Here is a 25979-nt window from a genome sequence, read left to right as displayed (position 1 = left end):
CTTATTTATCTCTCACAGAGCAATGAGGGAATCTAAACATGTTTAAAGATTTAAACCTGTCCTATGTATAAAATGGATAAATAACAGGATAATAACATATCAAATTTATTTATAGGCAAGGTGAATAATATTTTCAAAGTGGCATGGCACAGTTTAATGCACCCAAACCAGAGTTTGAATCCCAGGTCTGTTATCATTAGGACTGTATCCATTAGCAGGTTTTAATCCTCTATGAACCCCAATGTTCTCATCCCTAAAATGGAAATACTAATCTGCCACTGAAGAGATAAAACATGCATCTAGTAAACAGTCAATACTATGATAACATCCTCATTATTTTTTTATTATTTCTATTTTTATTGAAATATATTTTACGTTCTCTAAAAGCTAAGTTATCTGACTTTAAGAATGGAGAAAAAGAAAAGAAAACCTTGATTTATCCTTACAAAATGAAGAAATTTTAAATTGAATTCTTGGTATTAATCAAGGACTCTAAATGTATTATCTTGCTTTCTGTTATTAATATATCTGTAGGCCAACAAATTAAAGTCATAGACAGTTATTTGTAACTACATAGTTTCTGAGCTAATTCATGTGTCTTGTGTTTCTGCACCAACCACTAACATGTGTCTTGAGCATAATAGCAAACCAATGATAATTCAATACTAACTGCTAAGAAATCAAATTCATTGGTTATGTATATGCTGTTAGAAAGATGAATAAGATGAATTATACTATGAGATGAAGAGCCTTGTCTTCAAGGTTTCTACAAAAATGCAGAATCAGCTACTTTATTATCCTGACACTTTCTGTTAATGATAACATGGTTCAATAAATTAAAATGCTTTCTAGTGGACTACACATTCATTATGGTAATGTAGTTATAGAAGCATAATCACAAAAGACATAAACTGTGACAAACTGGCCTAATATATGCAAGGATGGTGTCGCCGACTACTTAATTCTAACTAGCATTGTAGTATATGTCAGTTGGATGATTCATTTTAATACAGGAAGAAATTAGAAAAATTAGACATCATTAAATAAAAAAAGATACTAAGATATACTTCCCCAAGTGATCTGCTGAAGTAAAGGAAAAATTTAAAAATACTTAGTAATCATAGATGGTGATGTGATATCGAATTTTCATTGTGATTTTTTTCATTGACTCATTTTATACAGAAGAGCATTTCTTAATTTACAAATGTAAAAGAACATTTTAATATTATTTTAATTATTAACTACTATTATTATTATTTAATTATTTCAATGTGGTGAGATGATATACTCCTTATGAATTAAATGCCGAAATTTGTTGAGGCTTTGTAGAATTAGTTTTATTCTCTGTAATCAATTATGCTTTTTCCTCTGGATCTTTTAAGTACTTATTCTTTCTTTATCTTTGATTTTCACGAATTCGATTATGTTACAAGTGTGAATTTATTTGTATTTTATCTTTCTTGGGGTTCATTGAACTTGAAACTGTGAAATTGTTTTCCACCAAATTTGAGAAAATGTTAGCCATTATTTCTTCACATTTGTTTTCATTATTTTCTCTTCTCCTCTAGTCCTCAGTCTGTCATTGATTTGTTAGGACCACTTTATACCGTGCTCCACAGTTTACTGATGCTCTGTTCACTTTTATTCAATTTCTTTAACTCTGCTGTGAAAAATAATTTAATTTCTATTAATTTAGTTCCATCAATTTAGTTCATTCAGTACTTTTTAAAATGGGTTTTATTTTTAGGGCAGTTTTAGGTTTATAGAAAACCAAGCAGGAGAAAGGTTTTCCATATGACTCCTGTCCCCACATATACAGAGCCACCCCCTTTCCAGCATCCGCCACCACAGTGGCACAGTAGTTGCGGTTCATTAAACCTACATTGTCACATCATTATCACTCAAAGTCCATAGTTTACAGTAGGGTTCACTATTGGTATCATACATTCAAAAGGTTTTGACAAATGCATAAATTGTCATTATATTCACTATTATACTATCACTCAGGATAGTTTCACTGCCCCCCAAAAATCCTGTGTTCCACTTATTCATCCCTCCCTACCCCCAAACGTTAGTAACAACTGACTTTTTACTGTCTCTATAGTTTTTTCTTTTGCATAATAGCGAAGATTTAGAATCAACCAGAATTCAGCCTTCTTGGATTGGTTTCATTCACTTGGTAATATGCATTTAACTTTCCTCTATATTGTTTCATGATGTGATAGCTCATTTTTTTAGTGATAAATAATATTTCATTGATTGGACGTGCCATAGTTTATTTACCCATTCACCCACTGAAGGACATCTTGGGTGCTTTCGGTTTGCACAATTATGAAAATAGCTGCTATAATCATCCACATGCAGGTTGATGTTTGGACATAAGTTTTCAGTTCCTTTGAGGAGATACCAAGGAGCAGGACTGCTGAATTTTATGAGTATGTTTAATTTGGTAATAAACCATCAAAGTCTCTGCCAAAATGGTAATGCCATTGTGTATTTTCACCAGCAATGAATGAGAGTTTTTATAGCTCCATAATCTTACTTATATTTGGTGTTGTTAGAGTTCCAAATTTAGGCCATTCTAATAGGTGTGAAGTGGTACATAATTGTTATATTAATTTGCATCTCTTTGATGAAATATGATATGGAACATCCTTCTATATGCTTTTTGCAATCTATATACCTTCTTCCTGAAATGTTTAAGATTTTTGCCTATTCTTTTTTTATTTGGGCTATAAATTCTCTTATTGTAGAATTTTAAGAAATCTTTGTATATTCTGGGTAACAGTCTTTTGTCAAATGTACCTTTTGCAAATATTTTCTCCCTACTCATGTTTTTTTTTTTTCATTCTCTTGACAGTATCTTTTGCAGAGAAGACATTACTAATTTTTAATGAAGTCCAGCTTATCAGTTATTCCTTTCATAGATTATGCCTTTGATTTTTCACCTAAAAAGTCATCATCATTCCCAAAAGTAGAACAAATAATCCTAAAAACTTTATGGAACCACAAAAGACCCAGAATAGCCAAAGCAATCTTGAGAAAGAAAAATAAATCTGTAGCTATTACAATTCCAGATTTCAAGATACACTACAAAGCCATACTAATCAAAACAGTATGGTACTGGCAAAAAAAGAAAAAAATACCAACCAGACATATAGATTAATGAAACAGAATAGAAAGCCTAAAAATAAACCGACACGTATATGGTCAATTGCTCTATGACAAAGAAGGAAAGCATATACAATGGGAAAGACAGTCTCTTCAATAAATGGTGCTGGAAAAACTGGACAGCTATATACAAAAGAATGAAACTAAATCATTTTCTAATACCAGATAGAAAAATCAACTCAAAATGGATTAAAGATTTAAATATGAGGTCTGAAACCATAAAAATCCTGGAAGAAAGCACAGGCAATGATTTCTGTGACAGTGGCTACAGCAACATTTTTCTATGTATGTCTCCTAAGGCAATGCAAATAAAAGTGAAAATAAACTATTGGGACTATATAAAAAGTATCTGCACAGCAAAGGAAACCATCAGCATCATAAAAACCCAATCTACTGAATGGAGAAGATATTCGCGAATGATATATCCAGTAAGGGGTTACTATCCAAATATATAAAGAACTTCTACAATTAAACACCAAATAACCCCACAAATAATCTGACTAAAATATTGGCAGAGGACCTGAAGAGGCATTTTTCCAAATAAGACATAGAGAACAAGGGGTAGTAAAGGGGAGGTGGGTGGGGGGATGGGGTGACTGGGTGATAGGCACTGAGGGGGGCACTTGATGGGATGAGCACTGGGTGTTATACTGTATGTTGGCAAATCAAACTCCAATAAAAAATATACAGAAAAAAAAAGGCTAGACTAGAACACAGTAATAAAAAAGACATAGAGACGGCTAACAGATATGAAAAGATGCTCAACATCACTAATCATCAGGGAAATGAAAATCAAACCATAATGGGATATCACCTCACACCTATTAGAACAGTTAAAATCCAAAGACAAGAAATAGTAAGTGTTGACAAGAATATGGAGAAAAAGGAACCTTTATGCACTGTTAGTGGGATTGAAAATTCATGCAGTCACTGTGAAAAACAGAATGGAAGTTCCTCAAAAAATTAAAAATAGAAGTACCATTACCATATGGTCCAATAGTTCCACTACTGGGTATTCAGTCAAAAAAATGAAAAAATTAATTCAAAACGATACATATATCCCTTTGCTTATTGCAACATTATTTACAATAGCCAGGATACAGAAACAACCAAAATATCCATAAACTGATGAATAGATGATGGAATTCATATATGTAATGGAATATTACACAGCCTAAGAAAGGCTGAGACCACTTGCTTTTTGGCAACATGAATAAACCCAGAAGGCATTACACTAAGTGAAATAAGTCAGACTGAGAAAGACAAATACCACATTCATTTGTGGAATCTAAAAGATCAAATGAAAAAACAAAAAGCAGAATCAGAGAACTGAGGGTGGCTAGAGGAGAGGTGGGTGGGGTAATGGAGAAAATAGGTGAAGGGGAGTGATGGAAAAAAATAGGGTAATGGAAAAAATAGGTGAAGAGGAGTGAGAGATACAGACTTCCAGTTATGGAATGAATAGATCATGTCAAAAAAAGGCACAGCATTGGGAATATAGGCAGTGACATCATAGTAGTGCTATATAGTGACAGAAGGTGGCTACACTAGTGGTGAAAAGAGCATAACACATAGAGAAGTTAAATCACTATGTTCTACACCTGAAACTAATGTAACATTGGGTATAACCATACTCAAATAAAAAAAATGTTTAAATAAATAAATTAAATAAATAAAAATCATCCCCAAACCCAAAGCCATCTGGATTTTCTCCTGTTATTTTCTAGGAATTTTATAGCTTTGCATTTTTAGGTCTATGATTCATTTGTGTATGTGTGTGTGTGAATCTAGTTTTTTTTTTCTTTCTAGTTTTTATTTAAATTTTAGTTAAACATATAGTATAATATTAGTTTCAAGAGTAGAATTTAGTGATTCATCACTTACACAGAACACTCCATGCTCATCACAGGTGCCCTCCTTAATATGCATCACTCATTTAACCCATCCTCCTGCCCACCATCCTCCAGCAACCCTTTGTTTGTTCTCCATGGTTAAGAGTCTCTTATGGTATGCCTCCTTCTCTCTTTTACTGTTCTGTTTTCCCTAGGTCCATCTGTCTAGTTTCTTAAATTCCACATATGAGTAATATCAAATGGTATTTGTCTTTCTCTGATTTATTTTGCTTAGCATAATACACTCTAGCTCCATTCACATCATTGCAAATGGCAACACTTCATTCTTTTTGATGGCTGAGTAATATTCTATTGTGTGTGTGTGTACTATCTCTGCTTTATCCCTTCATCGATCAATGGACATCTGGGCTCTCTCCGTAATTTGGCCATTGTTGATAATGATGCTATAAACACTGGGGTGCAGGTGCCACTTTGAATCAGAATTTTTTTATCCTTTGGATAAATAACTCGTAGTGTAATCCCTGGGTTGTAGGGCAGCTCTATTTCTAACTTCTTGGGGAGCCTCCATACTGGTTTCCAGAGCGGCTGCACCAGTTTACCTTCCTACCAACAGTGTAAGAGGGCTCCCCTTTCTCCACCTCCTCACCAACATCTGTTGTTTCCAAAAATGTGCAATGCTTCACAAATTTGCATGTCATTCTTGCACAGAAGCCATGTTAATCATCTCTGTATCTTTCCAGTTTTAGTATATTCTGACAAAGTGACCACTATGATTCATTTTGAGCTAATTTTTGTGAAGTGCGTAAGGTCTGTGTTCAGATTCATTTTTTTGCATATGAATGTCCCATTTTTTCAATGCCACTTGTTGCAGAAATGATCTTTGCTCCATTGTGCTGCTTTTGTCTTTTTGACACATGTCAGTTGACTCTATTTATGTGGTTATATTTTGGGCCTCTCCATTCTATTCCAGTGATCTGTCTAGTCGTTTACCAACATCATACTCCCCTAATTATTGTAAATGTTAAGTAAGATTGGGTAATGCCATTCCTCCAATATTGTTTTCTTCAGACACAAAGAAGAATGAAGTAAGTAGTCTAAGACGGACCCAACCTATTGCAAATATATGCACATGAATTCTGAAATTAATCATAAAAAAACAACTGATGTGATAAAAAGTCATGCTTAAAAAGAAAATGGTCTTTGCTTTTTAGGATACATGTGCTACTAACATGATTAGGCCCAAATGTGAATTGAAGTAATGATTTTAACCTTATGTAGAAGCAATATAAACATGCATTTTACATATTTTAATATTGATGAAACCCAAATATACATCTGGTGCCAGAAGAAATGCTCCAAGTATAGGTGTAAAATATGAATTTTCTATGTTTGCTAATTTATTAATTCATAGAATTTATATGCTAATCCATCTGGCAACTGAATCCATTTCTTTGTTTTAGTGTTATCACATGTTTGCTTTTTAATTAAATATGAATGTTTAATGTGGCTTAGTATGTCTCCAAAATTCTTAAATTCTGAAGCACCATCAAAATAAAATTGTCAAGCATTTAGATATTGCCACGTGGACACATGGTAATATGATCAAAACTTGCAAAAATGGCCAAGCATCTCAGAATTAGAACTTTACAAATATAGAAGTTTGGAAAAATTCAGTTTAATGAAAAGACCTACAGATAATAGCTAAACAAGAAATATATAATACCTGTGTTTTTCATCATACGTCAAATTTAACCATTGGTTTTAAAAAGCCCTGCATCATTATAATGTCACGAACAAACAAAAGTAATATCAAGTCTTTAAGATGTGAATATATGGAAAGCATAGACTCATACTGGATGACTGAATCTGTGAACTTCTGTCTAGACGATCACTCCCCTGTACAACACTAGCAACGCCATGGCCATTATTTTGTGATCATCATTACTAATATCATTATGCCTTTCATCTTTATTCTAAACCACAACTGCACCACTCTCAGGTTATCCCTGAGCCTCTGAATTCACTCCCTATGACATTATGGAGGATAAGAACACACTCTGGACCCACACAAAACTATATCTTTATTTTTCTCCATATTACCTAAAAGCATCTAAACAGAATATATTTTATTTATTTTTAAAGTTACAGTTTCCACTCAGTAGAATATAATAAACTCAATAGAAGCAAAGTTTCGGTTGGTACTGTCCATTGCTATATCCTAGCAGGACAGACGATAATCTATAATAGGTGCTCAGTAAGAATGTGTTAAATATATAAATCCTAAGAAAAATATATTTACACAAATTAATGATGATCATTACACCTTTAACTTATCCCCCACCAAAAAAAAAAAAAAAATAGTAAATCCTGAAATATGCCTTTTAGTTCAGGCAAGATACCATACACTAGGTGGCTTATATACAACAGATATGGAGGCTAGGAAGCACAAGACCGAAGCGCTAGCACATTCTGTTTCTGGTGAGAGCTCACATTCTGGTTCACAGTGCCTTCCTGCTGTGTTGCCACATGGTATAAGGAGTAAGGGAGGGATCTCTGGGTGGCGCAGCGGTTTGGCGCCTGCCTTTGGCCCAGGGCGCGATCCTGGAGACCCGGGATCGAATCCCACGTCGGGCTCCCGGTGCATGGAGCCTGCTTCTCCCTCTGCCTGTGTCTCTGCCTCTCTCTCTCTCTCTCTCTCTCTCTGTGTGACTGTCATAAATAAATAAAAAAGAAAAAAAAAGAAATATAAACATTAAAAAAAAGATTAAGGGAGCTTTGTGGGACTATATATATATATATATATATATATATATATATATATATATAGGTTCTAGTCATCTCCTACCTTCTAAAACCATCAACTTGGGGATGAGATTTTAGTATATGAATTTTGAGGGAACATAGGCCATAGCAGTATCTTACAAATGATCAGATTAAGCCACATTAAAAAGAGAAAAAAATAGTTAAAAAAAAAAAAAACTTGTATTTTCAAAGTCACATTAAACCACCCAGAGGAAAAAATAAATAAATAAAATCTATAAATTAACCTTATGTGTTAGATAAATCCCCTGGGCAGCAGATACTAAGGTGGAGTTAGAAATACAGATTTATCGAGGGATAATGCCTATGAATGTCCAATGGCAGAGAGAGAAAGAATGGTAACAAAAGCCTTCAGACTGTAATGCAGGTCCTATATCTCTGAAAGAAGAGGGATGAGAGATGGAAATATTGGGTAAATAGAGCCTCACAACAAAGTACAACTTTACAGTGGAGTCCTGAACTGACCACAACAGTAAATTCTTGTACCTTCATGGTGCTTAGTCATTGATGAGGACTTTCTAGAAGGTCAAGGCTGGCAAGCTGAACTACAGCCTAAAGGCACGGCTGGAGACTGTGGGCCGGTTTCACAATGCACAGCTGGTTCTCTTTTTACCAGTCCTCTGAAAGGCACACTTCATTGGCAGCCACGTAATACGAACCTACATCGAACAGCTACAATTTTGGATGGAAGATGGGCAATAATTTTCTTCTTCTAGGGCAAGGTAACATAATAAGCCTTGCATGGCCACACTACCAACAGATATATATCAAAGGACCATATGGAAACATAGAAATGAGAAACAAATTCTAGGGCCTAGAAATCCTACCATATGTAGAAATCACATGTACTGAACCAAAGCCGGGTATTATCCAACACACACATTCGCAAAAAGATTAAAAGGACTAAGCCTGGAAGCTCTATTAATAGAATAATTCAAATGGTCTGTACTTGAACTGTCCTTGAGGTAAAATTTAAAAAGAATTTTTTTTTCCCTGATTCCTTTATCTATGTTTATTTCTGTGTAATCATTATTGTTGGGGAGGGGAGAGTTAGTCTCCAAGTCATCCTGAAAAAAATATATATAGATTTTCCAGAACATGATCAAGATAGTTAGGCAAGGGGGCATAGAAATGTGGCCTTCTGTAATGGTACAGAACAGGAGCTACCACGTGGGAACTAACAAAGGTAGAAACAGTAGTGACTATGGATGATTTTCCACTTGGGCCATATCCCTACAGGTATTATTACATGAAATGTACTACTACAGTGGTGAGTAATTAATATAAAAATCAGCTAATATAGCAGACTAGTATACAATTATAGCTCTGTCCAACTGTCAGGTTAAAACATAGCGTGTTAGATTTTTTTTTTTTTTTTTTGCTGCAGTATCAAATGAACACAAATTTAGTGGCATAAAACATCACAAATTTATTATTTCACATATTTTGTAGGTCAGAAGTTAGGATAAGCTAGGGTTTCGTAAAACTGAAATCAAGGTGTTGACAGGGCCACCTGCCTAATGGAGGCTCTGGTTGTTGGCTTTCGAGTTGTTGGCTGATTCCATTTGCTTGTTATTGTAGAATTGAGGTCCCTACTTTCTCACTGGCTATCATTCTCACTGCCTTTGCTCCTAGATGTTGTCTGCATTCTTTGTCATTCCATGTTGCCCCTCCAACAACGGTGCATCAAGCCCCTCTTGTGCTTTAAATATCACTGGCTTCTTCTGCTCCCTCCTCTAACTTCACTCACTTTAGAAGGTTCTCCACCATTAGGGCCTATGTGGTTAGATTGGACCCAGTGGGATAATCTGAGATAATCTCCCTACTTTCAGGCCCATAATCTTAATGACAACTGTAAAATACTTTGCCATATAACATACTCATAAATTTTACAGATTTTGGTCTGGATGTCTTTATGGGTCCTTTCTGATGACATATAGTGAAATTTCTAACTCTACTTTTAAAAACAAAAAGAAATTCCAAATTACTCAAATCAAACTTGAATATATGTATAATATCTGCATATGTATATACACATATATGAATATAAGTGCATGTGAACATGTATTTCCCTCAAATGTCTAAATCATTAATGGCAAGATACATTTTTCCATCTATTTCCAAAATGCTTCAACCCTACATTCCATTTAAATGTGTAGAAAAGAATCAAATCAAAACATAGTCTAAGAATCCAAACATTTTTGAATATATGATTTTAATTTAGAAAAATCATCAAAGCAATCTCATTAACAAAATATTGAGGGACGCTCATGACATCTACATTTAATTTTGTCCTGTTCCTCAACATGGGCAGTAATTCTCCCTTTTTCTATTGAAAAATACATGAGCTGTTTCTGAATTATGGTTACATTTTACTGCTTGAATTCAGGAAAACAATATTGTTTTAAAATAGGCTTATTACCCTGCATTTCCCTGTGGGATATTTTGGGAAAAAGTGAAAATGATTTTAGCTACTATAGCACTGCCTACATCAAAATGGAATTATAATTATGTTGGAGGTAGGAAACTACTCAAGGTACCTGCAGAGCACAGATAAAGTGGTTCATTGGCCATCCATTTCTCAAGCTGTTTAGCTTAATCTGAAGAGTATGTATAATGCATATTAATCCAAATAGCCCTGAACTCCAGCCATTTAGAGAAAGTACATCTGAATCTTCTTTAAAAATAGGTTTAGTAATACAATTTTTTTTCCTGGTTCTAATAATTATACTGGGTATTTTAAAACCTATCAAGAAGCCCATATTGTTATTCTAAAATACTTATCCAGAATTTTCACCCTTCTGAGATTACCCAACAATAAAGGGATTCATGATGATCTGCATGTGTACCATGTCAGAAGATGTTCAAAATATCACATCATAGCTAAAAATATGTAAACTCCTAGTTGGCATAATTATAGCAGCAAGATAGCTCAAATTTAGTGGAAAATTCCCAAAGTATGAAATAGTACATCTTTCTTTTTTAAAAAAATGTCAAAAGTGAAAGCATAACTTGCCCATTCCTACAAAAACATTTATGGTCTATATATTAAACGTACACATATACTCTAAGATAGCATGACATTATGCCATGTAGGTCTGTTCATTTGCTCTGTTAATTTCACATCATATATGTTGGTTGACAGTAGCTTGTGGCTTGGAACACAAATAACAATCTGGCAAGCAAATTTGGTGCCAAAAAACATTTATAAATCAATCCTAGCTCTAATTCATTGATGTTCACAGGTTGGCAATATCTTTTTCATAAATAATTCTGCTAATTATTCCTATGCATTTAAGGTATAATATCTATGAAAGTTACATAATGACCAACATCACTTTTAATAATTAAAATTAATATTTCTTGAATTAAGCCATATAATTAAAATAAAGTCAGTATTAAATTATATTTTATTTGGAAGATAAGTATACATTTATCTGGAAGGTAAATCTATGTAAAAACAAAAAAAACAAAGGAGTTACCTGTAAATCTCATATACCATTATTATTTACGTTCAAAGTATGATTAAGTGATTTGAGTTAGAGAAGGGAGAAATATATTTTCTTACATCAGCCTTGAAAATAATGTTCAAAATTATAGAAAATGTTTGTATAACTCAAAAAATATCCATACATCCTGCCAATCCATACAAATGATACCTTTGGCTAAGATAAGCATTCTTATTTCCTAATTAGGGATCTTACATTAGGAAGAAAACAAAATACATTGTTTTTTTAATAAATATATCTGACATTAATGAATGAATGGGAATTGCAAACAGCTAAGTATTCAAAGCAAATCAAGGGAAATTATTTCTTTTTTTCATTTGACTTGAGGCAATACTCTTATTAAAATCATCTTATTACTTTCAGTTCCTGCTCTTAAACTTTTTTTTCTTGGCTGGTATAAATTTTCACCCAGAAAATTAATAAAACACAAAAATGTAACGCTTAATCTACGTTCTTTATTCTCTCTTCTTAAGTTAAAAAAAATTACCTAGAGCAATCTTATTTTATTCAATCAAGTTTAAAAAGAGGAAATTTCTGTAATAATCTGCGTTTTTTAATGTTCTTGTTTTTTTAATGTGTTTTTTGTAAGTTTTAACTTAAATCTTATTTTTTTTTTTTTGTAATCTAAATTAACTGGAACAAAACAAAAAGTCCCAGAAAGACAGAGTTACATATAAATTAACTAAGCATCTGCTCTGATGTGCAATTTCTACTATCGCACTTCTCAAATAACGTGAAGGAAATCTCTATTAAGTAGTGATAATTTTTATAGCTTGAATTCTATGCTATAGAATTTTTTCAATGTATAATTTGAAACTTATTTAAAATTTTTGAGTAACAGTGAATGGGCTCCCTATATCTCCAGCTACAAGGTAAGATTCTAATGTAAAATTAAATGCTATTAACTCTATTTATAGGGTACTCACCACTTAAAATTTAATTGATTTAGATTTCTAGATGTTCTCAATGGATTTTGTTCAAGGACAAAATTCTAAGTGATAAAATTTTGTGGACAAAATGGAAGGGCTTAAATATCAGAAAACCACTAAACAAATCAGTAATAATTGTATGGAAGATATTATTTTTCCAGTAGGTTTCACAGTTTCTATTAACAGTGACAACACTTTCTCTGTTCATCTGGCCATCCTTCAATACTGTCACTTAAGTTTTAGGTTTCAGTCCTGAACTCTTTATATTAGATGCCATGGAGTAAGTGTTTAAAGATTGATTGATTGATTGATTGATTGATTGATTTTTATTTGAGAGAGTGAGAGAGAGAGAGAGAGTGCATACAAGCAGGAGGGGCAGCGGGGAGAGGGAGAGAGAATCCCAAGCAGCAGGTTGCCCACTGAGCACAGAGTCCAATGTGGGGGCTTGATCTCAGGACCCTGAAATCAGGACCTGAGCCAAAACCAAGAGTTGGATGCTTAACCAAATCTGCCACCCAAGAACTCCTTGTGGAGTAGGTTTTTAAATTCATTTTTAAACTCTGGCCTATTACTATTAATAAGGTAATTACAACTCCTAACTCTGGGAAACGAATTAGGGGTGGTTGAAGGGGAGGAGGGGGTGGTGGGAGTGACTGGGTGGCGGACACTGAAGGGGGCACTTGACAGGATGAGCACTGGGTGTTATTCTGTATGTTGGCAAATTGAACACCAATAAAAAATATATTATTAAAAAACAAAAGAAAAAGAAGACGTTATGCTGAGGGAAACCAGAAAAAAAAAAAAGTTAATTCCAAACCACACAAATCCTTGGTAGATATCTACATAACATCAGACACAGTTAGTTGAGACAAAAAAATATACTTTGAATACTTATTAATATTTAGCACTGGTGGAATATTTCAATACATCATTATCTAGGACACACCACCAGAAATAGTTGCCCTAGAACCACCAATGATCAGTGAACATAGTGATCAGTGAACATAGCACAGCCATGAAAATGGTAAATTTTAATACTATTCTTTCTATTTGTTCTCTAGATACGATCTCTAAATATAGTAGCATGCATAACGAATATTATCTTTCCTGTACTTTTTAGTACCTGAAAGGTTATGTCCAAAATTATTCTGATTACTTTTTCTAAATATTTATATAATTGGAAGTGTTTCATATGATTTTCTAATTTTAAATGTCTGTGATTTTGGCATATGGTTATATCTTTCAATTACTGAACATTTTTAAAATTAGATCTGCATCAATATTAGAAAATATTTGGTTTAAAGCTTAGTGTATAATTCATAATTGTGGTCCCCTTTTACAGGTGCACCATTAGCCTATCCTCATATAATTTTACATCTGTGATATGTAGGCATAGTGATGTGTACATTATATACTCGTGATATACAAGTATAAAGATATTTGATATAAGGATTTAACTCACATGGTTATAAAGACTGAAAAGTTTCAAGACCTGCTGTTATAAGCTGCAGATCCAAGATAGTGAAAAGGACAGGTCCAGTTCAAAGGCCTGAGAGCCAGGAGAGCCAAAGCTATATATTCTAGTCTGTATATGAGTCCAAAGTCAGGAAAAGACCAATATAAATGCATAAAGACAGGCAGAGAGTAAATTATTCTTTACATTTTTCTTCTATTCCGGCCTTCATTAGATTGGATGAGGCCCACCCACATTGAGGAGACCAATCTGCTTTATTCAGTCTAATTATTCAAATATTAATTTCATCCAGACACACGAAGAATAATGTTTAACTAAATATCTGGACACCCTGTGGTCCAGTCAAGTTGACATAAAATTAATCATCATGCTTGTTTTCATGAAAATTGGAAAATGATTTAACTATGTGGCCAGGAGCATGGAGGAAGCAAAATTAAAATATTGCAATCAAGGATATCTGGGGAAGAAGTGTGTAATTGAAACAATAAGAATTGGCATAAAGTGTGAGGATCTTTGTCTCTCGTATTAATGTTCACCACAGAGCATCCTCTAAGATATGATCGAAAAACCCAAGACAACAAACTGGAAATTACTACAAAAAGAGGAAATTCTTAAAGGCAGTATAAAAGGCAATATAAGGTCTATTAATATTGGAAATCAGTGTTCATTTCTACTGGGTAGAAGCAAATGAAAACTCCATTAAAATAGCAACAAGTTGCATATGGAAGTCCTTTTGGAACTTTGTTTTTCTTTACTTCCTCCAACCCTAAAGTATGTAATCAGTTTTTCCTCACAATCCCAGAGCAGCCGCTCTTTCTGTCCTGTCCCCATGATTTAATAAAACCACCTTTTTGCACCCCCCGCCAGATAGCAACAAGTTGAAATATCTAGGGATAAACCACTCCCCCCAAACATAAAAGGTTTTTAAAGTAAAATTTTAAAGTATTCCTAAAGGACTCAAAATAATTAAAAAACTTAAAATTTACTATATTTTTGGATATTATGATATGTACTCATTGGTACCGGTACTTCAGCTGTTATGACATCTTAATCCATCTCATGGCTTCATCATGAGTGTAAAGTTCTGACATTTTGATTGTCCTAGTGACTTACTCTGATCACTAATCTCTCTGCCCCTCTCCAGAGTTTGAGAGGAACATATTCTGGGTAGATATCAGCTCAAGGAGAATAAGCATTTTTTTTTTTTTTATGAGAGACCATGGGCCTTCAAGAAAGATTAAGTCCCAGAACACCCTAATATCATTAAAGTACCAACAATTAAGTCCAAGAAGAAAGACATTTTTCAAAACTGTGGTTTTTGGTACAGAATTGGATGTCCTCAGAAACATAAAATCCAACAAAATTTCAGACAGGGCTATATGAGCAAAACAATGTCAATCTAGACCCCCAAAAACGCCTAGAAAAACTGAACCCCAAAATTTCAACAAGCAGGAGGTAGGCTGGCAATGCTGGCAGTCACCAAAAAGGGTGTGTGTTCAAAAGTTTTCCTCAGAAATGGCCACGTAAGATGATAGAAATAGAAGATCTTTTTCATTATGTGAAGTAAAAACCTTGGGAAGAAATGGATACAGGAAACAATATGAGGAATTAAAATTAAATGCCTACTCAAGCAATATCCAGTACCCAAGAGTTTCAGTATCTGCCCAGTGTTTTATTTTTTTTTCTGCCCAGTGTTTTAAAATCAATATAGACTAATGACTGTTATGAATCTTTGTTCCTTTTTAAAACGGGAGTGTGTACTGTGTGTGTATTCTTCCCCTGTACATCGATTTCATAAATAGTATGTATTGTACAGATAATTTTTTATTCCATAGGGCTATGGAATAAGAGAACTACATTCAGATTTGATGTAAATCACAATAATTTACCTTTCAATCCTGATGCCATGATTGTGTAAGAAATATGACCGTCCTGGAATGGAGAGGAGTGTTTTACATGTGGGAAGGACATGAATAACTAATTGAAAGAAAGAGGGTAGACTGTGGCATATGCATGTTTGATCCCATATTCAATTATTCCTGCATACACACCACTGCCATCGCCTCAAAGTGGTCATAATGTACTTACCCATCCTTTGCTTTTAGCTTGAATATGATTTGCTTTGACTAATGTCATATATGTGGAAGCGACAGTGTCCTAGTCCTTAAGGCCACAAAGTGGTTTTGCGTTTCCACTTACTTTACCATAGTTCATGCCACTGCCCATGAATAGAACACATCACACTCTGTCCATTTAAGCTGCTGTAACAGATTGGATGGCTTATAAATAAACAGAAACTTATTTCTTGCAGTTCTGGAAGCTGGAAATCCAAGATGAAGCTACTAGCAGATTCAGGGCCCGGGGAGGACTGTCTTACTATTTCACAGATGGCCATCTTCTCTCTGTAACCTCACATGGTGTAGGGGAAAGGGGACTCTTTGGGCCGCTTTTATAAGGGCACTAATCTCATTCATCAAGACTCCCCACTTATGGCTTAATCATATCCCAAAGTCCCCACTTCTTTTTTTGAGGGATGGAAAAAGATATTTATTTATTACATTTTATTTTTTTAAGTTTTTATTTAAATTCCAGTTAGTTAACGTGCAATGTAGTATTAGTTTCAGGTGTACAATATGGTGATTCAACTCTTCTATACAACTTCCAGTGCTCATCACAGCAAGTGCACTCCTTAATTTCCATCACCTCTTTATCCTTCACCCACCTTTCCTCTGGTAGTTATCAATTTATTCTCTATAAATAAGGGTCTTTTTCTTGGTCTGCCTCTTTTTTTTCCTCTTTGCTTGTTAGTTTCTTTTCTTAAATTCCATATGAGTGAAAACATATGTGTCTTTCTCTGACTTATTTCATGGGACATAATACTCTCTAGCTCCATTAATGTCATTGCAAATGGCAAGATTTCATTTTTTAAGATACACTTTATCCATCCATCAGTTGATGGACACTTGATGTTTTCATAATCTGGCTATTGTAGATAACGCTGCTGTAAACATCAGGGTGCATGCATTCCTTTGAATTAGTATTTTTGTATCCTTTGGGTGAATACTTAGTAGTGAAATCACTGGATCATAGGGTAGCTCTATTTTAAAATTTTTGAGGAACCTCCATACTGTTTTCCACAGTGGCTGCACTAGTTTGTACTCCTACCAAACAGTGCAAGAGGGCTTCCCCTTTCTCTATATCCTTGCCAACACCTTTTTTTTCTTGTGTTTCTAATTTTTGCCATTCTAACAGATGTGAGGTGATATCTCATTATCATTTCAGGTTATATTTCCCTGAGAATCAGATATTTTCAGCATCTTTTCATGTGTCTGTTGGTGATCTGGGTGTGTTCTTTGGAAAAATGTCTATTAGTGTCTTCTGCCTGTTTTTAATTGGATTATTCATGTTTGGGTGTTAAGTTTTATAAGTTCTTTAAATATTTTGGATAATAACCCGTTATCAGATATACCACTTGCAAATATCTTCCCCCATTCTGCAGGTTGCCATTAGTTTTGTTGATTTTTTTTCCTTAAATGTGCAGAAGCTTTTTATTTTGATGAAGTCCCAATAGTTTATTTTTACTTTTGTTTCCCTTGCCTCAGGAGGTGTATCTAGTAAAAAGCTACTACCGCCAATGTCAAAGACATCACTGCCTATATTCTGTTCTAGGATTTTTATGGTTTCCTGTGTTTTGAGTTGATTTTTGTGTATGGTGTATAAAGTGGTCCAGCTTCATTCTTTTGCAGGTTGCTGTCCAGTCTTCCCAACACCATTTGTTGAAGAGACCATCTTTTTCATATTATTTTTTCCTGCTTTGTTGAAGATTAATTGACCATATAGCTATGAGTTCATTTCTGAGTTTTCTATTCTCTTCCATTGAAGAGAATATGTCTATTCTCTTGAATAGAGAGATATCTGTCTGTTTTGGTACTAGTACCATTCTGTTTTGAGCACTACAGCTTTGTAATCTATCTTGAAGTCTGGAACTAGAATTCCTCCAGCTTTGCCTTTCTTTTTCAGGATTGCTTCGGCTATTCAGGATCTTTTGTGGTTCTCTACAAATTTTAGGATTGTTTGTTCTAGCTCTGTGAAAAATGCTGGTGGTATTTCAATAGGGATTGCATTAAATGTGTAGGTTGCTTTGGGGAGTACAGACATTTTAACAAAATTTCTCCTACCAATCCATGAGCATGCTTCATACCCTCACCTTGAGAGTTTGGATTTCAACATGTGAATTTTATAGGGACAGAAACATTCGGGATATAGCACCCAGATAATACTGTTATCGAAGGAGAATGAGAAAAGTCTCCCCAAGCACCCCATAATTGACTTTAAGGAGATGTGTAGTGCCACACCAGGACAACCCAATCTAGAATCACTGAACAAGAGTCTTTCAGATTCAAGAGTATATCTAGTATTTGTTTTAACAACTGAGAGTAGAGGAGAATTGACATGTAGCATTTCTGTGGCAACCTTCCAGGCAAAGACAGAGTATCATAAAGATTCAGCTCCTCCTCATAAATTTTCTGAAAGGAATGTAATCCTTAAAAAAAAAATCAACTTTTAGAAAATGGGAGTTAAAAAAAAACAAACCATGCTAACATTCACATGGGGGAAAAAATGAGTAAGCAACTATCTTGGAGAGTTTTTCAAAAGAAAAACAAAACAGGTGGACTAGCCCATAATACATCTAAATTTAATTAAACCAGAAATTAAAAGTGTGAAATTACCAAATAGGAGACTGATCAGTGGGCCACAATAAAAAAAATATAGAGATGAATGAAAATATATACAGAAATTCAAGATATAATTAAGGCAACACCTCAAATCAGTAGAGCAATTATTAAAAAAAAAAAAATGGGACACCTGAGAGGCCCAGTGAGTTGAGTGTCTGACTCTTGATTTTGGCTTAGGTCATGAATTCAGGGTCGTTAGATTGAGCCCTTGCTTTCAGTTCTTTAATGTGCCCACCTTATTGGTGATGTGTTATTCTCTTAAAATACCAATGGGTTGTAGTCACTAATGTTTTATTTTAGTAGTGTGGTACTGGTAATTATCATTTTTGTATATTTGTCAGTTTTTGTTATAAATTATATCCTAGATTTACATAAAAATAGTATAAAACTTTCCTTCTTTCTCTATTTTCAAGAATTTGAATAGAAATAGAATTATGTGTTTCATTAGGTTTTGATAGAATTCAATTATTCAAACATGTGAGTCTAGCACTTTTGGGGCAGAGTTTCCTTGATTCCATTTCGTAACTGCTTCATTCAAATATCTTAGTTGTTTATTACTATTGGTAAGTTGTGATTTCTGTATACTGTGCTACTATTCTTAGTACCTATTTTCTATTTCCCTTACTTCTTACATGAAGGCCAAATATGTCATTGGCTTTTTGAAAAATCCTTGACTAATAAACCTATGCTCAACCCCGAGGATAGGAGATGATAAATAAAAACATTTATTGAGATGACCATTTATACAAGCACTCTTTAGCCTCTTCCCCTCTTCTATTTTTAAGAATGCATAGAATGCAAGCAAATCCATTTGGTTGAAGAACTAATGCCATGAACTCATCTTCTGTCTGGCTTTTTATTGATTCCACACTTAGGCAGGTAAGATGAATATATTTTTGCATTGTTATGAATGGGGTATGGAAGTCTTCTACTGTTGTTTTATACTTGTCTATCTTTCCCTTCAGATATTCAAATATTTGCTATATATATATGATCTAGATAGATAGATGTATCTATCTATCTAGATCTATATAGATACCTATATATAAAGAGATCACATATATAGAGATTATATATAGAGAGAGATTATATAGAGAGAGATCATATATATATATGATCTATTTTGAGTACATAATTATGATTGTTACGTCCTCTTGATGAATTGACTCCATTATCATTATATTATAAAAGGAACTTTGTGATTTGTGGCAGCTTTGAGTTAAAGTCAATTTTGTCTTATATGAGTATAGTTACCACTGCTTTCTTTTAGTTTCCACTTGCATAGAATATCTTCTTCCATTCCTTTACTTTCAGCCTATGTTACATTAAAGCTAAAATAAGCCTCTTGTAGGCAATATAATTGGGTCTTGCTTTTTATCCACCCAGCCAAAGTATGGCTTCTGACTGGAGACGTCAACCCGTGTGCATTTTAGTGATTATTGATAAGTAAGGACTTATTGTTTTCCAGTTTGTCATTTTATTGTTCATTTCTTCCCTTTTGCTGGCCTTTTTTGTGAACTGATGAATTTCCATGGTGGTATGCTTTGATTCTTTTCTCTTTCTTTTATGAATTGGCTGTAGGTTTTTACTTTAAGCTTACCCTGAGGCTTATGTAAGACATAATAATTTTATGTTAACAACTCAACTTTGATTGCATACAAAAACTTTCTCCTTTTACTCTCCCCTTTCTCCCCTTTATGGTTTGGACTTTCACAACTTATCTCTTTTTATTTTGTGTATTCATTAACAAATTCTAGTAACTACACTTGTTTTTAATAATTTTGTCCTTTAACCTTTATACTACATTTAAGTGGTTAACATGTCACTACATTACAGTTTAGAGTACACTGAATTTGACTCTATACTTAATCTTTACCAGTATGTTGTGTACTTTCAGATGTTTTTATGTTGCTAGTTTGCAACCTTTCACTTCAGAATGAAGAACTTCTTTCTGTAATTCTTTTGAGAGGTCTGTAGTACAGATGAAATTCCTCACCTTCTGTTTGTCTTTATCATTCTTTGCTTTCTTAAGCTCAACCTTGCCAGATGTAGTACTGGTCAGCAGTTTTATTTTGTGTTTTTCTTTCACACTTTGAATACATTATCCCATTTTCTCCTGGTCTGTAAAATCTCTGCTGAGAAATTGCTGATTAGCCTTATGTAGATTACTTTCTAAGCTACATGTTTTTTTCTCTTGCACTATTAAGATTCTTCATCTTCAATATTTGATAGTTGTATTACAGTGTTTCTTGGAAAAGATTTAAGTCAAGTTCATTTGGGGACCTGAGAGCTTTATGACATTGAACATCCAAATCTCTTCCCAGATTTGGGAAGTTCTTAGCCATTATTTCTTCAAATGAGCTTTCTACCCTATTTTCTCTCTTCTTCTGGGATTTTAGTAATTCACAGATTGTTTCTTTTGGTGGTATCCTATAGATCATGTTTCTTCACTTTTTTTTCATTATTTCTTTTTATTTTCCTCTGACTAATTTCAAAGGTCCTATCTTCCATTCACATATTGTTTCTTTTGTTTGATCCATTCTACTCTTAATGTTTTTATTGCATTTCTCAGTTCATTCCCTGTGTTCTTCAGGTATAGAAATCTGGTGGTTCCTTTACAATTTCTATCTCTGCTGAACTTCTCTTTTGTTTGTGTAGTATGTTTTGTGATTTTGTTGTGTCTTTCTATGTTTTCTTGAAGCACACTAAACTTCCTTAAAAAATCTTAGGGATCTTTTAGGGGATCCCTGGGTGGCACAGCGGTTTAGCGCCTGCCTTTGGCCCAGGGCGCGATCCTGGAGACCCGGGATCGAATCCCATGTCGGGCTTCCGGTGCATGGAGCCTGCTTCTCCCTCTGCCTATGTCTCTGCCTCTCTCTCTCTCTCTCTCTCTCTGTGTGACTATCATAAATAAATGAAAAAAAATCTTAGGGATCTTTTACTATCATGCTGCTCTCTGCCCATCTCCTTCTGTTTTCCTCTCTCATCCTCCAGTGGCAGTGGTGGGGAAGCAGCCATGCTGCTTCAATAAATGATGTCCCAGCTTGGGCACAGGACTCTAAGTTAGCCTCTGCCCTCAAGAAGGTGGCTGGAAAAAAAAAAAAAAATCAAAAAAAAAAAAAAAAAAAAAAAAAAAGAAGGCAGCTGGGACCTCTGTCTGTCCAGAACCAGCAATCCCTGCCATGGATCCTGAGAGGAGGAAGAGAACGCTTTTCCTGCTTACCCACATCCTATTGTCCTCTACCTTTATCTTACTGCTGCTATAGTTGAGTTATGGCAGCGCTTTCTCTGCTCTCTCTGCTCCAACGTGGAGTAGGTTCCAGCACTGTCTTTCAGCAGGCATGGTTCTCACTGCTATCCAGAAATTCTAATTCTCCCTCCCTGGCTGGTAAAGCAAGAGCCAGAGAGCTGTGGAGGCCCAAACCACAGCAATGTCAAAGCCACCTCCAGGCATCCCCACCCTAGGAGGCTACTTGCAAAATGAAGAGTAGTGTCTGGGGACTGGGCAGGCCTCATTGATCCAGACCTAGAGAGGACAGCAGGACAGCAGAAGCTGTGGAGTGGGCTGGGGGCAGAAATAACAGAACAGAAGATGGCCAGTAAACGCAAAAGCAGTGAGGCCCTGAATATGGTGCCCCAGTGCTACTCCCTCAGCCAGAATAAAGAGTCTGTTTTTCATGAGCAGAACTCGATCACTGATGTGCAATTGGGACAGGTGACCCTGAAAAACCCCATCCTACCATGGGGAAGCTGCTGGTGCCACTTCTAAGAAAACAGACTTATATGTTGAAACCATGAGATTCCTACTAGACATAATGCTTCAGGGTTTCAATGACATGGTGTCCGCCTATGGTTAGATGAGCACTAGCAAGACTGACACCAAATAGGGGACCTAGGTGAGCCTGAACTGTGAAGAATCATCCACATATCATTTTTATTTCAAAGCCATATTCCTGAGTGAACAAAGATCATGTGAAGCCCCCAAATGAAATATCTTCATTATCCACGATAGGGTTCCCTCAATGTAATGTGTCAGGTAATAAAGTAAATGGTTCCTTAAGGTTTCAGACAGGTGATATTTACTTAATAAAATAAGGATTCCAATAGAAAGAAAAGAGGACATTTGCCTTCTACCAAGAAATAATTGCCCATTGCATGCGGTTGGGTCCTCCAGGCCTTTCCCTTTGAGCGCCAGGGGGGGGGGGGGGGAGGGTGTGGGGATGAGAGTGTGTGCGCATGTGTGACAGGTTGGGAAGGGCTCCTCAGCTGGTCTCTGGTCATCCCTGAGGGGGCACCGTCGCTCCTGTCCCCTGGTGCATTCTCAGTGGACATATCTTATTTTAACCCATATCTTATTCCTAGAACCAATATACCTGGCTCATGCCTCTTACATAGAAATCTACCAGAAGTTTCAAGACCTATTCTCCCAGGAGCCTGGCAAGAGGCCAGAGCTGGAGAAGAACCCTGAGATAGGCATCTTTACTTCCATCACCAAAAACATCAAGGAAATCTAGAATGCCATATACCCAGGGAGCCAGACCCAGGTGGTGGGCAGTACACATATGAATGAGGTCAGCTCCCACTCCCATGTCATCTTCAACATCACCACGGAGTTTGCATGACTCTGATGGTCAGGACTAATCCATATGGGCAATATCAAACTGGTAGCCCAGCTGGCAATGAGATGCAGAACAAAGCAGGCCCCAAGATAGCTTAAGAGACAGCCATACAGTCCACAAGTAGTGGGAGTGGTGGTGGTGGAGAGAACCCTAAAGAAGTCTCCAAAATCAACCTCTCACATCTGTCCTGGCAACATAACCACTGGTAAGCAACAGGAGCACCCATATCACTCACCAGGACTCCAAGCTCACCTAGCTGATCCAGACTCTTTGGAAAGAAATGCCAAGCCCATCATGGTGGACACACTATGGCTACTATGGGAGCCTCTCTGCCCCAAATTTTACCAATCAAACAAAAGATATCTAGAAAGAGCCCCAAGTATATCCCAAGGACACACTGCTACAGGAATTCCAGGAGGAGACTACCCACCTGATGGCCCAGCTGGAGAAAAAGGGGATGCTGACAAAGTGACTCTGGGGGAAGAACAGCAGCAAAAATAAGGCTGTATCAGCCCAAGCAGAGCACCATGAATGACCAGGGATTAAACCTGGGTGACCAAAGAGGAGGACGACAACAGTAACCACCCACTCCAGTCTATCCTGGAGTCAGACTTAGATAAGAACATGGAAAATTACCTGCAGAGGCAGGAGTGGCTGGAGGAGGAGAAGGTGTCCATCAGGGATGTCTGCATCTGGGTGAATGAGGAGAAGCAGAAGCTGCTGGCAGAGGAGAAGAGGCTAGAAGATCCACAGCAGGAACGAAAGGCTACAGAGCTGCTCAGAGCCAAGTACAAGGCCAGGGAGAGCAAGCTACTCACTGAGAACAAGTACATCATGGATCTCACCAACAGTTCCAACAGCATCTGAAGAGTCAGGAGATTGCTGACCAGAAATGCCATGAGCAGGAAATGCAGCAGGAGATGATCCTCTGGGATGAGGAGACCAAGGAGCTCTAGGACACCCCCGTGCTCCACCCCTGCAGCAGATGGTGGAAATCATAACCGGAAACAAGAAGCTCTACATCAAACCGCAGGTGAGGGTAGAGATCCGGGACCAGCACGATGAGCACATCTGCACATGGCATGGTCTGGAGGAGGCACATCCAGGAGCTGAAACCCAAGGACCTTAGAGAACTTCATCCCCCTTAAGAAGAAGGGCATGACTATGAACTGGCTTTTCCAGGCTGTGAGGAGGAGCAGTGGGAGGATTACCACTTAGGCCAGTTGGAGTCAATAACAGCCAAATGGAAAACTGGCCAGTGTCTGCAGTGGCCATACAAGAGGCCTATCAGCCGACATGGTCAGGTTGCCATAGCAACAGGGGCCCACCCACACACAGTACTGAAAACATAATGCTTTTGGAGTTGGACATGTCCTTAACCGGCTGTTTGACATGGAATTTTCCCATGACAAGAACAAGACCTCCATGCACCACACATGGAGAAATGTATGCATCTGGACCGCTTTCTGAAAAAACCTTCCGTATCTAAAATCTGCAAGTCCCGATCTTGGTGCCAGAGCCCTCGGCACCACCACCAGCAGCCTCGAAGTCCTCTCTAAACAGTACCCTCCTTGCCCCATCATAGTGCTAGGTCAGCCATGGCAACCACAGGCTCCTGGGGTGGGACAGCCAACCCTGGATTATTCCATCACTCCATGGGTGTGCGTCCACCCGTGCGCATATCCCTGAGATGGTTAGAATCTGATACGGAGATGCCTCTGGCTGCTTTTTAGTCCCCTTTATTTAACAAATGTTATTTATTCATGGGATCAGTTGGCATGGAAGAGATGTTCTCTTTTGAGCTCTCTGGGCCTAACATGGTCGCTGCATGGCCTCCTTCTCTCTTGACTTGAACCTCCATCCCCAAGTCAGACCTCAGGCTCCTTCCTGTCAGCCACCCCCACAAGGGAAGGTGGCCAGCTCCTGGAAAGAAGGGCTTTTTCGGCCCGTATCACCCCATAATCTCCATCTCTTACTATGCTGATAGTAAGAGAACTGTCTGGAACTTGGAAAATGCTAAGCGTCCACCGAGGACAAGAGATATCCTGACAGTATTGGGCCTAAGCTCCCAGTGGAGAGATCCTCCCCTCCACTTTCTGGGCCTCAAACAGCCTTTTTCCGCTTCTTAGTTTCCTTTTCAAGGATTTAAATAATGACCTCACCCACCCAACCCATGCTCTTCAGCTCTGGCAAGAACTCCTGGCTTTCCAAACTCTGTTTCCTGCCCACCTTCCCAACCAGTGGCTGCCTCCTGAGAATCTGTAGTAAATGTAACAGAAATTGAGACAAGACAACACGGATAGGTATTAAGGGAAGTCCCTCCTTCCAGTCCCTTTATTTCTGTTCCCCTGAGAGGTAACTTTGGTCAACAAGTGATCAAGCCAACTCCTCCATTCTCTGAGATGCTGCTCCTTCTTGCTTTGATCATTTTCCCAGAAGCTGCCTGGATCATAGTTCAGAGTGGGAGGGAAGGAGGTCATTCTACCTCTGGCTAAATAAAGGTATTAAAATCTGTTGCACCCCCTGCCCCGATTCAGCACAGAGACAGAGAGCCAGACACAATCTGCCAACTTTGCCTTATTATCCACTTGCAAATCACATTAGGTAATATTTTATTGAAAACTGGCCATTGGGCAGCCCAGGTGGCTCAGCAGCTTAGCGCTGCCTTCAGCCCAGGGCCTGATCCTGGAGACCCAGGATTGAGTCCTGCATTGGGCTCCCTGCATGGAGCCTGCTTCTCCCTCTGCCTGTGTCTCTGCCTCTCTCTCTCTCTCTGTGTCTCTCATGAATAAATAAATAAAATCTTAAAAAAAAAGAAAACTGGCCCTTTCTTCAGCATTGTGCAAACTATCTATAGGGAAGCACCCC

General features: G+C 36.7%; 1 long non-coding RNA gene and 1 pseudogene across 3 annotated transcripts in view; both read right to left on the bottom strand.

Moving 5' to 3' along the window:
- The window catches only part of LOC144283592 (uncharacterized), a 277411-nt gene that overhangs the window by 250806 nt on the left and 626 nt on the right, over positions 1-25979 (bottom strand). For 2 of the 3 annotated variants that reach the window (XR_013352145.1, XR_013352147.1), the window contains exon 2: positions 23748-25554. This is a non-coding gene — a long non-coding RNA (uncharacterized LOC144283592). Of the gene's footprint in view, positions 1-6784; positions 7734-23747; positions 25555-25979 lie in introns of those variants that run through there. The other variant, XR_013352148.1, reaches the window with a different exon arrangement.
- LOC144283879 (U6 spliceosomal RNA) lies at positions 5688-5788 on the bottom strand (annotated as a pseudogene).

This window comes from Canis aureus, chromosome 14 (genome assembly GCF_053574225.1).
Source record: "Canis aureus isolate CA01 chromosome 14, VMU_Caureus_v.1.0, whole genome shotgun sequence".
Taxonomy (NCBI): Eukaryota; Metazoa; Chordata; class Mammalia; order Carnivora; family Canidae; genus Canis; species Canis aureus.
Note: the sequence above shows the minus strand (reverse complement) of the source record. Positions and strands in the feature narration are given on the sequence as shown.